This window comes from Populus nigra, chromosome 3, assembly GCF_951802175.1.
Source record: "Populus nigra chromosome 3, ddPopNigr1.1, whole genome shotgun sequence".
In the NCBI taxonomy this organism is placed as follows: Eukaryota; Viridiplantae; Streptophyta; class Magnoliopsida; order Malpighiales; family Salicaceae; genus Populus; species Populus nigra.
The window spans coordinates 6,687,030-6,696,940 of record NC_084854.1 but is presented as its reverse complement, the minus strand read 5'-3'; positions in this window follow the sequence as shown (position 1 = coordinate 6,696,940).

Below are 9,911 nucleotides of genomic sequence, written 5' to 3'. Positions count from 1 at the left end.
AAGCGATCAATGATGACCATGATAGTATCCCTGCCCTCGGATTTTGGAAGCCCCTCTATGAAATCCATAGTAATATCCTGCCAGGGACCATGTGGAGGGGAAAGAGCCTGTAACAAACCAGGGTAAGGCACCCTCTCAGCTTTGGCTTGTTTACAAACGTCACAATGCTGCACCAATTAATATACTAATTTCTTCATGGAAGGCCAGTAAAAATGAGCCTTAAGTCGCCTATAGGTGTTCTGAATCCCTGCATGCCCTCCAATATAGGAATCATGGATTGTTTTGACGAGTTCCTCTCTCAATGACCCTGCAGCTCCTATAACAATTCTTCCTTTATACTTTACCACCCCATTAGCATAGGTAAAATTTAGAGCTTGTGTAGCATCTATCATTTTACCCTGTATGATGTCCTGCAGCCTAGCATCATCTTTGTAAGAGCTGTAAATCTGGTCATACCAAGAAGGAACCACTTGTGTTATGGCTGTGAGCCATCCCCCTGTCATGTTTGTTCCTTGGCAGCTATCTTCACTCTGCATAATCCTTATTGATAAGGCATCAGCAGCTTTGTTCTCCTTTCCCTTCTTATACCTGATTCGATAGTTCAATCCTAACAGCTTGGTCAGTCCCTTCTTCTGAATAGGAGTGTGGATTTTCTGATCAAGTAGGTATGTTAGGCTTTCATGATCAGTTTGTATAATAAACTGATCCTGTTCCAAGTAATGTCGCCACTTATCTACTGCCATCAATATAACTAGATATTCCTTCTCATAGATAGACAATCCCAAATGTTTTACTCCTAAGGCCTTGCTCATGAATTCCAACGGCCTTCCTTCTTGGCTAAGCACTGCCCCAATTCCACTGTCACAGGCGTCTGTCTCCAATACAAATGGTTTGGTAAAGTCTGGTAAGGCTAGGATTGAAGTCTCACATAAAGCTTACTTCAGATTTTGGAAAGCTTTCAATGCCCCTTCGTGCCACACAAAATTATTCTTTTTGAGTAATTATATCAAAGGTTTACTAATGACACCAAACTTCCTGATGAACTTTCGATAATAGCCAGCCAAGCCAAGGAATCCTCTTAGCTCCTTAATAGTCTTTGGAATTGGCCATTCCTGTACAGCCTGTGTCTTCTTAGGATCTGTGGCCACCTCTTCAAGAGAGATTATATGCCCCAAATACTCTACCTTTGGTTCAGCAAACGTGCATTTTGATCTCTTTGCATACAGTTGATTGGTCTTCAGGATCTCCAGAACTTGCTTCAAGTGTCTCAGGTGAGCTTCTAGAGAAGAACTATAAATGAGAATGTCGTCAAAGAACACTAAGACAAATTTCCTTAGGAATGGCTCCAGAATGTCATTTATCAAAGCTTGGAAGGTTGCAGGAGCATTTGTAAGGCCAAAAGGCATGACTTTAAACTCATAATGCCCTTGGTGAGTACGGAAGGCTGTTTTCTCTACATCTCCCTCATGCATTCGCACTTGATGATATCCTGACCTTAAATCAAGTTTAGAAAAGAAACTAGATCCTTGCAGCTCATCCACTAGGTCATTGATCAAGGTAATAGGAAATTTATTCTTGATAGTGACTTCATTCAGCTACCTAAAGTCTACACAGAATCGCCAGGTGTTGTCCTTCTTTTTTACCAAAAGAAGGCTGTTTTCTCTACATCTCCCTCATGCATTCGCACTTGATGATATCCTGACCTTAAATCAAGTTTAGAAAAGAAACTAGATCCTTGCAGCTCATCCAGTAGGTCATTGATCAAGGTAATAAGAAATTTATTCTTGATAGTGACTTCATTCAGCTGCCTAAAGTCTACACAGAATCGCCAGGTGTTGTCCTTCTTTTTGACCAAAAGTACTGGTGAAGCAAATGGGCTCACACTTGGCTGAATGATGTTGTTGCATAACATCTCTTTGACCATCTTCTCTATCTTTCTTTTTTGGAAGAATGAGTTCTTATATGGCCTGTAGTTTACAGGTTGAGCTCCTGTTTGCAGTGGAATTCTGTGATCATGCCTCCTTCTTGGTGGTAATGCAATAGGTTCTTGGAAGACCTCTGCATAATCTGTTAATAGCTCCCCTACTTCTGTATTAGCCACGATTGCCACTGGTGTTGTGGTTGCTTCTATCAGAAAAAATTGTCCAACGAAGCCCATGATATAAGTTTTTAAGTTCTTCTAGACCTTCTCTACTGTCATTGGCTAGAGATTGACTGTTTCGATGATGCCTTTGAGCTCTAGCATCCTTTCCTCCTTCTTAAAGGTGATTTTCATCTTAATGAAATCGAATAGGATTGGTGAGAATTTCCTTAACCAATCTACCACTAATACCATGCCACACCTCCCCAACTTCAAAATCCTTAAGTCTGCTATGAATTCATAGCTCTGTATAAACCATGTAAATCCTGATGTATAGGAATCACATAGCATTATACTGCCATTAGCAACAGTTACTGCTAGCACAAGGGAGTTTTCTACAGAAAATTGCAGTTGTCTTGCTACACTGGCATCAATGAAGTTGTGGGTGCTGCCACTGTCAATAAGAATGATTAGATCCCGGCCTTGATAACTTCCTCTAATTCGTATAGTGTTGTGAGCGTAATTATCTGCTAGTGCATTCAAGGATAGGCCATATTCCTCAATCTTGCTATCAGGTGCCATTTCTGTACTGTTGTTTCCTGTTGCAGCATCCATAAATTCTTCCTCTTCTTGGCCTTCAATCATGTTCAGCCCTTTGGCAATGCACTTATGCCCTGGCATAAATTTGTCCCCACACTTAAAACATTGTCCCAACCTGCGCCTCTACTCATACATGGTTTCTGAAACCTTTGGTGTCTGTGAATTATTGCTCACATAGTTAGATTGTTGATTACTAAAAGATCTTCCCCCTTGACCAACCATTACTGGCTTGGTAGTGAATCTGCTCTTCCTTGCCAAGATATTGTTGGATTCCTCCTACCACTTAGCTTAATCAAAGGTTGTCATCAACGTGCCTGGCTTTAGTATCTTCAATATTGGCTTGATGTCCTTCTTTAGTCCACTAATAAAGCTGGAAATGTAGTAGGACTCTGGCAGTAGTGGATTTAGTGAATGCATTAATGATTTTAGCTCTTCAAACCTCTCTACATACTCTTCCATACCGCCCTCCTGTGTTAGTTTATTGAATTCCTCCACGATATCACCTCTACTACCAAACCGGCTGCATATGGCCTTTGAGAACTCTTCCCATTCTAGACTAACATCCAGTCCACACATATATCCTTCAAACCATATTTCTGCTTTCCCTTCCAAATACAAGGACGCTATTTCCACCCACTGCTGCCATGGAGTCGCATTGAGTTTAAAAAACTTGTTGCACCTTCTCAGCCATCCTCTAGGATTGTCTCCTCGAAATGTTATTAGATCCATCCTAGGAAATCCTGCATTAAACATTGCTCTCTGCAGTTCCTGTCCATAATTTGCATCTTCTCTTGTAGGACCTTTTCCCCTTGAAAGCATTCCTTCAGGGTTGCCCATTGCTGGAGTCTGTAATATACCTTTAGAGTTACTTTCCATCTCCTTTCCAGTCACATGGTGAGCAAGAAATGCCTGGAACTGACTTGATAGTGTTTCAATTTGAACACTAATCTAATCAATCTTCTTACTTTGTTCCCCAAGCTGCTCCTGAAATTCTTATTGAATGATCTGTATTCGTTTCTCTAGTTTCTTGCAGTGTTCTTCCACGTTTTTAACCATGGTGTTAGATCTTAAGGCTCTGATACCAATTGTTAAGGTTTCTTAACAAGTGAAGAAGAAAAAGATGAAGAATAGAGAATTCGAGAGAAAGAATTCGAGAGAGAAGAGTTGAGACTGAATTTTCTGTATTCTATATTCTGTTTTTACTCATAACCTTCATCATGGTTTTATAGCAACTGAATTTAACTACTAACTGACTATTCTAACTAACTATGACAGCTGTAACAATATGCAACTAACTCTGACTAACAACTAACAGAATTAGCCTTCCCCTTGCTAACGTGTTGCAGAAGCTACTAATCCTGCACCACCCTTAGCTTGCCCATATACTGCATTCCTTCTAGGTACGTAACAGAATATTCACAGCTCATCGCTTTCTTCTTGTCCGGAAGCTCTGCTCTGAGTCCTCCTTCCACTTGGCATGCGACGAGCCGCTGTAGTTATAGATAGCTGTAGTCTGAGCGTCCACCGAAATCCGATCCAGGTGCAAGAGAATAAGCAATTGGTGTACAAGCAAACCTATTTTTGAAACCAAACTAGTTAGGCTCGCTTGTCATTGTAGTGGCGATGTAGTTGTAGATATTTTCAGGCTGATTATAGTTTCAAAAATTATTTGGTTTTTATTGAAAGTTAAAAAATAAATATAAATTAGATTATTTAGTTTATAATAAAAAAATCATATATATAAAACACAAAAAAAATAAAGATTTTAGCATGCATATAAGCATAAATTAATTTGTAATTGATATCAAAACAAAATCACAGCATACATATTAATTAAACAATATCTATGTATTTAAATCAAAATAAAAAAGATACTCGTTGAAGTAATATAAATAATAAAGCTTTTATTATTATTAATGATGAATTATTTGTCTTTAAAACTTTATTGCTCTTCTCTTGATGCAAATGTTGTTTACAATAAACCTCTCAAGATTCCAACAACACATCCTTAATTTAGATGCACTTCTAAATAAAATTTTTGAACAAAAGTAGATGGATTAAAAATTCTCTCAACAAAATAAACATAAGATCTAGATTTGAGAGGAATATAGAAGCTTAAAAAGTGAGGAGAAAAAAAATAAAATTTGAGGAAAAAGAGAATGTAAAATCAGGAAAAACTTTCTTTTGAACTCTTCCTTCACCCTCTTTTTATAGTTGGTTTTGAAAGCTAGAAACTTAAATAATTAATTCTAGTATTAACCTAAAATAATTTTTACATTATCAATTTTTAATTAACCACCACAAATCCATAATAAAAGCCTGAGCATCATGGTCATAAAAAAAATTTCTTTTGAGTTGAAAAACATATTCAAATTCTGTTAAAAAAATTATCAGAATCTTCCTTTTATGGGTTGGACAAAATCGTGGATTGGGCTGGAATAAGTAATTCTTCATGGAGAAAATCCAGGCCTAAATTTAAGTTAACAAAAAGTAATCTTTTGTGGCCCAAAACAATATTTACAATGAACCCAAACCCAAGTCAAGCCTAGGTCGGCACTCATGTGGGTTTAAATCAGAAGCCCACTTTATTTAAGTCTCTTTATTGTAAGAACGTAGATGCCCTTAGGACCTAATCTTAACTTTTTAACTACCCATTATATAAACATTAGAAAAGTTTTGTTTCTTTACAATGTAGGATAGAGTTTTTTATAGGGTTTTGAATTTCACCAAATGTCAACCAAGAATTCCTTGAAATCAATTTCTCATTCATCCATAATTTTTTTTTAAAACATGTTAATGTTCTATGTTAAAGAGAATATGTTAAAGACTAAATTCTAACAAAGTCGGAAACCCAAAAGTGAGTGGACCCCACTTTGAATTTGGCGTTAAATGTTCCTATTAACCATGTTTTTTACACAAATTCTCAATAATCCCTCACATGAATGAAAATTATCTCACCATTTTAAAACGACTCAAAGATTTGTTGAGAGATACTGTCTTGGTAGATCATTACATCAGGATAGGTAGCTTTTGGCTTTGAACTTTTCTTAGTAAAATACTGTCGAATTTACTCGATTAAATAGTGAACACGATGTCTTGAACTATTCAGTTTTTTATGTAAACCAAGACAATAGTAATCATATAGTTCTTTACCTAGTGATTTCTTTTGTTTCTCACTGTTGTGTTTATTTTATCCCTAAACAACTCATGGATTTATAAATGCTTTAGAAAATTCAGCCTATATCAAAATTCTCAAAGAAACGACAACATTTTGTTCTCATATAGGAGATATTTTATTTAAAGTATTATGATATACTCCACTTGGAATACCAAAATATAAAAATCATTAAGAGCACTGGTCACCCTTTAACATGCTATAACTAGCACTTAATTCACCATAGAAATTTTAAATTAAGCCATTTGAATTTCTATTTAGAAACCATTTGGGAACGTGATGCAAACCGCGTTCCCAAAAAAATTAATTTTTTTTGTTAAAAATTAATATGTTTTGTATGTTTTGAATCGTTTTGATATGCTGATGTCAAAAATAATTTTTAAAAAATAAAAAAAATTATTGGCATGCATTTCGGCACGAAAAGTTATTTGAAAAGCAACCGCTACCACACTGTCAAACATACTCTTAGCTTTATTAAGAGTAATAAACTCTGATTTTATCATAGATCTCATGATACATATTTTCTAAGAGAATTTCCATGACACAATTTCTCCATTGATTATGAAGACATATCCACTTATAAATTTTGAATCCTTAGTGTTTGATATTAAATTAACATCATTATACCATTTAAGCATTGTAGGGTAACTAGTTTAGTGTAGTCTATAGCCTATAGTCTAAGGTGTGCCTCAAATATTTGAGTACCCTTTTTTATTATTTTTCAATAATCCATACTTGGATTACTAGTAAATCTACTCAATTTACTAATTGAGTAAACAATATCAGGCTTTGTATAATTCATGGTGTATATTAAGCTTCTAATTATTCGAGAATATTCTAATTGGTCTATTCTCATGCCTTTTTTAGAAATATAGAAGGAATATAGACACTTATATTTATTGGTGTTTTCACAATGTTATTATCATCTTTTGAAAATTTATTGATAATTTTCTCAACATAATAAGATTTGGAAAATATCAATTCATTAAATGTTCTATAAATTTTTTATTCCTCTTATGACATCTGCAACATCCAAATCTTTTATTTCAAGTTTTTTAGTTAACATTTTCTTATTAGACTTGATCATAAAATCATTACTGTTTAAAATTAGCATATCATCCATATAGAGACATAAAATAATATATCATTTATTTGTGTTTTTCACATAAACACATTTATCAACTTTGTTGATTTTAACCTTATTTGACAACATAATCTTAGTAAAATTTTCATGTTATTGTTTAGGTTGTTTTAAATCATTTAATGATTTGACAGCTTGTAAGCTTTTTTTCTTGTCATTTGACAACAAATCTCTTGAGTTGTTTAATGTAAATTTTCTTATCAAGGTCACTATTTAAGAAAGTTATTTTACATTTAGTTGATGTATTTAAAGCTTATTAATAGCTACAGTGGCTATTAACATTTGTCTTGAAGTTATTCTTGCAACATGTGAATATATGTCAAAATAGTTCATACTTTCTTGTTATCTAAAACCTTTAACAACAATTCTAAGTTTATATTTGTCAATAATAACATAAACTTTTATTTTTCTTTTAAAGATCAATTTATGGCCTAATGGTTTATTTCTAGGAGGAACATCTACTAGTTTCAATGTATGAATATTGATAATGGATTTAATTTCACTATTGACTGTCTTCTTTTAATAGAAAGCTTTTAGAAAGGATATTTCTCTAAGTAGGTCCGAGGTTTTTTTTAACAAGTATGTTAAAAAATCATGACCAAATTTTTTGGTCAATTTTGCTATTTTACTCCTTCTAAGCTCCAGTTCATCATGTTCTGATCGATGATGATTACTTGAGCAAGCATCAACCATTCTTTTAAATAAATGATTTTCTCATGTTTCCTTCCATAAAAACACATCTTCAAAGAATGTAACATTTCATGATTCCATAAAAATATTGAGATGAATATTCTCAATACTTGACTTGTGTATAAGAAATTAATATGCACTACTATTATATGCATATATAATAAAAACTTAATCCACGGTCTTAGGTCTTATCTTGACCTTTTAGGATTAGGTATTGCTACCTTTACAAGACACCCTTACACTTTGAGATATTTGCAGAAAGGTGTCCTGCTTTTTATAATTTATATAATGTCTTATCTAATTTTTTATAGGTTACTTTGTTAAGTTTATAATTTACAGTTAGGATTGCCTCCCCCTCACAAGTTCTAAGGTGCTCATGAACTTATCACCATGACATTCATCATTTCTCTTAATATTTATTTCTTACATTCTGAAATGTCATTCTGTTGAGGTGAATAAAAAACAATAATTTGGTAGATTATACTATTTTGATAACATCGATTGTTAAATGATGTTTTGTATCCTTCACTTATATCACCTTCTTATTACCTTTATTTCTTATCAAGTTGATTTTCAACTTCATTCTTATAATGTTTAAATATTTCAAGAGTCTCATCTTTACTTCTAAGTAAATAAGTATAACAATACCTTATGTAATCATATATAAAAGTGATGTAATACTTTCCCCCACCTCTAGTTTGCACAAACTTTAAATCATCGACATTCGAGTGAATTAAACCTAAAGGTTCACTGCTTCTTTCAATTGAATGAAAATAAGTTTTTTTTTTTTAGTTTTGGTTCTAAACTAACCTTACATTTATGATTTTTCTTAAAAATCATACTTGGTAATATATCAAGATTTATTAATCTTTGTATAGAATAATAATTTACATGACCTAACATGTCATGCCACATGTTACAATACTAATGCAAGTAAGAAGAAAAGACGTAATTTTTCTTCTTCTCATTCACGATCATGATGGTCATTACATTAATTTTAAAGAGGCCATTACTAAAATACTCCTCTCCTATAAACATTCTATTTTTAGAGAGTAGCAATTTATTACTTTCAAAAACCAACTTAAAAATATTTTTGTTCATCAATGATCTAGACATTAAATTCATCTTAATATCAGCCACATGAAGCATATTGTTGAAGGTTATAAGTTTATCAAAAGTTATTTTCATAATAAACTTTCCAACATCTAATACCTTGAAGGTTAAGGAATTAAATTTTTTTTTTATAAGTGGAGATCATTATTTTCTCAGTTCTTATTGCACTAGTGTCAACCCCCCACTACACAAAATTTCAATCAAGTTGACTTTGGAAACAACACACATGTTTATATTCGAAACTTCATTAATGAGGTAATCAACCTTGTTAATATTGGCTTTAACATTCATTCTCTTTCTTTGGTTCTTTATTAAGCCTTATTTTGTTATTATGATTTGTTCAATTATCACCATTTTGCTTACAAACTACTACGTATATGAAAATAGTATTGTGTAAATAATATTTTCACTAAGTAAGTTTCCTAGAAAGATTGGAGGGGTCACAAACGATTTCGTTTAAAACTCAATCTTCTTATACATAACTTTCTAGATCATATTTATTCACCACGTTAACTTTCATGTTAACGTTCTGTCTTAAAGAGCATATATTGAAGATTAAATTTTAATAAATTTTTAACCTTAAAAATAAATGGATCCAAGTTTTTTTTTTCACCTTAAATGTGCCTATTAACCATTTTATTTAAAAAATAAATCCCAACATTCATTGCTTAAACCTTCTTTTCATCTCAAATTATGTTAAAAGTTTAGGATCAAGAAAAGCTATAATTTCTAGCATTTTTTAGACCTTGTTTTAAAAAAATCACAATCGCAAAAACTATCACCATATCAAGCATACACTTAATATTATTGCATTTAATTGTGCTAGTTATGAGCTGCATAAGAGATGTTTTAATGCAAAAAAGAAATGCAAGCGATGTCCATGGGTTTTTTAGCATCCAAATTTTTTTTCAATTATTAATTGAAAATCTGATGTGCTCATTCAATAAAAGAAACTAAGAACTATATATGCCAATAAATATTAAAAAAAAATATTAACAATAACTAAAAAATAAATTACAATATTTGATCTCGTGTGGTGGGAAGCCTATCAACAAATTTTATTTAATTATATTGAATTAATTATTTTTATAAGAAGAGTAATTATTTAAATT